The sequence below is a fragment of the Schistocerca americana genome, chromosome 5 (genome assembly GCF_021461395.2).
Source record: "Schistocerca americana isolate TAMUIC-IGC-003095 chromosome 5, iqSchAmer2.1, whole genome shotgun sequence".
NCBI classification, from domain to species: Eukaryota; Metazoa; Arthropoda; class Insecta; order Orthoptera; family Acrididae; genus Schistocerca; species Schistocerca americana.
This window is the reverse complement of record NC_060123.1, coordinates 398,150,585-398,154,017: the sequence shown is the minus strand read 5'-3', so window position 1 is coordinate 398,154,017 and position 3,433 is coordinate 398,150,585.

The following is a 3,433-nucleotide window of genomic DNA, read 5'->3' as shown; positions in this document are numbered from 1 at the left end:
AAATAAGGACATACAAAATGAAATCATTACCACAATTTCTCATGAAATTGTTGGACTGTACACCAGATTTAAGTCGAAAGGAATAATTGAGCGTGGTTTTAAGAACGGTAGATGTTTTTCCAAACCAGTTGTAATTGAAGAATTCTTGTTTATTTATTTATTTTTTGAAGTGAATGACATTATTGGGAAAGATCTTCCTGAATTGTTACTTCAGATAGTACATAACTTTGGCTTACCGCTTGCAGATTGTAGAGGACAATCTTACGACAATGGGAGGAACATTAAGGGTAGGAAGAGTGGAATTCAACCTCGTATTATCAAAGAAAATCCAAGAGCTCATAGCTTAAACATGGTTGGTAGAGATGCATTTCAACCTTCTGTAACTGCGCAATTTTTTTTTTTTTTTTTTGGTGTAGTTCAGAGATAGTTCACATTAGTTTCTCTCTCTGTGAAGCGCTGAGAACCACTCAAGAATCACGTCAACGTGACTCTGAAGCCACTATATGGTGCAAGATGAGAGGCTAGGACTGAAATTGCTCGGTTTGCAAGATCTCAGCTTCATAACATAAGACTTGCATTAACAGAGTTAAAGAAACACAGGTAAAAATGATCCACTGTGTTTCAATGAAGTATCTAGTCTCGTGAAAGAAATCTCAAAGTTTCTCCTTTGTGTACTGTGATATGGCATAATGTCTTCTGTCATGTCATGAATCCATTCCAAGGGAAGAGGACAGCTTAAAATTCGCAGTATCTTGCAAAAATTGTGGCCCCCTATGCTTCCACAAACTGCGAACATTTGTTTACAAATGCTTCAGCACACCCTCGAAATGAACTTTGCAAGACGTTTACTGAACTGTAACAATTGCGTTAAGAATAATTTCCTGCATGTCGGTGCCTGTAGCTTCTGCAGAAAGTAGCTTTGCAAGTTAAGAATAATTAAAAGTTTGTCTCAGATCTTCAATGAGTAACTAGCTGCTAAGAGGCCTTGCCATAAGAGGCGTGGAAGGACAGATTACACGTTCACTCGAGATGGAGAAATTGGTGAAGGTCTCCGCTGCTCAAAAAGCAAGAAAACTGAGCAATTTTTAAAATAATGTTTCTATTATTTTGTAGGCTTTACCGTTTCATTTATCGTTAGACAGAATCTGTTGACTTATATGCCTAATTTTGCATAGTTACAGCGGAGCATTTAAAAGTTATTACTACCAAGTTAACTGGGCTTCGCTCGCACCTGTTGTGAACTATTATTAAAGTGAGGTCACCAGTGACAAAAGATCACAAAAACAAAATTTAAGAATGCATATAAATACAGTTTATTTCTACGACAGCTCTGACTAACCGATCAATGTTTCATATAATCTGGAAAGCCAGTACTGAATCAGTGCTTATTAAAAAATAAAAATCACGAACAAAAGCTTAGTCGTTACAACCGCTGCAATATATGTAATAATCTGTGATTCCCTCAAGTTGTATGGAATACTGTAAATAAGATTTTCCTAGTACATTTCAAAATCGACATATAATTACTTGCTGTTAAATTTGTGAGCGAAAGACAAACATTATATCAGCCATTATGATTCCGAATGTACTTTTCGAGGATTATTTTGCAAGCGACGTTGCAGAAATCAAATTATTTCCAAATATTAAAACTATTTCGACAGAGGTAAAAATGGGATTTCTAAAAGTTTTTGAGAAGTATTTAATAATTTATTACAAAAGGTACAATTAAAACCCGTTTAGAACTCGTTTAGTATTATTGTTATGTCAGAAACACCTATTTTTCCAGTTCTGTTTTGTCTTGGTTTTAGCGGAGTGTTCGTTCATTTTCAATGCGTATTAGTGTATTTTTGTTTCATATTTTCCCTGTTCAAGTGCGCATTTTGGATATTTTTGTGCCTATTTCAATGCATAAGTATTTACATTTAACACGGAAAACCCAGCTGACGACCTAGTCGGGGCAGCAACACCGTTAGTTTACATTTTCAAAAAGGATGAATATAGATATCTTGTGTAATCTACACTACCATATGTTCTTACAACTCGAGGTTAACACGCTAACATTCCATGCAAAAAATAAGTAAAAGCGTTTTTACCAACGGATAGAACTTACCCGTGACTGGGCATACCATGCGAAATTATGGGTAAGTTAGTACTTTATAAACTATTGGCTCGTTTGTCAAAGATTCAAAGAGGCCTCAACCCAAGAATTTCATCGAAACTGAGCTGCAAACACACACACACACACACACACACACACACACACACACACACACACACACAAATTCGAAAATCACACAACATGTTAAGAAAATTACATTCCAGAAAGAGTGAGGCTCAAAAATTCTTTAAACCGGACTTCACTGGCACTGGATGAGTTAAAAGCTTTTTCTCTCTTTATCTTTTTTTATTTTTATATCTTTTACTTTCATTTTCTTCAAACATACACAGTTACTTAAATAACCTAAAGCTTAATTAGTGTGCGATATGTTTCAAAAAATGGCGCCATGCAAAGAGCAACAATACACTTTTCGCACCTTATGAATGTCATCTTTCAATGTGAATTAGCAATACATACTAAACAGCGCCTGTGGGGATCTCCTTTTTCTCTGCCACCCCTAGGAATCTTGGGTAATGCCCTTCTTTATTTTGCAGTCGAAATGGAATTTCTTGTCTTGGTGTCCATGCAATCTCAGTTTTACAAGTTTCTCCATGAAACTTATCTAGGAACTGGCGGATTAATTCCAAGTGGAATTTCGCCAGTTTCGTTTTTTCTGTTAGTTTTTTTTTATATTTCAGATATTCTTTTTGCCTTCAGAAGACGCTGAAGGCAGTAAAATGTTCCGTGCTACTATGCTCTGTTGGAATGGATTCCACCTTAATACCCAGTGGTTTGTCCCCATCTGCGGAGGACATTTCGGAGGCGGATAGTAGCTTGTTTGAATGTCCATAACAGACCCTGGCTGGCTACTGACTACGGCAAAATTCCACTTCCGCGTGCCGGCCACGGTGGCCGAGCGGTTCTAGGCGCTTCAGTCCGGGACCGCGGGACTGCTACGGTCGCAGGTTCAAATCCTGCCTCGGGCATGGATGTGTGTGATGTCCTTAGGTTAGTCAGGTTTAAGTAGTTCAAAAGTTCTAGGGGACTGATGACCACAGAAGTTAAGTCCCAAAGTGCTCAGAGCCATTTGAACCATTTTTTGAACCACTTCGGGGTGCTTTCGCGCTGTGACGAGACGTATATGTTCGAATGAGCGAACGCAGTGGGCCGTTGTCGCCCGTTATCGTCGACTGTTGGTATCACCCCATGGTGGAAGACGGGTACACAGCGTCTTCAGCACCGGAATCCAGATGTCACTCAATTTCATAAACCTCCTTTCTGTTGAAATTCCTGTGGTGTTTCACAATCTCCATGGCCACTCTGAATAACCGTTTA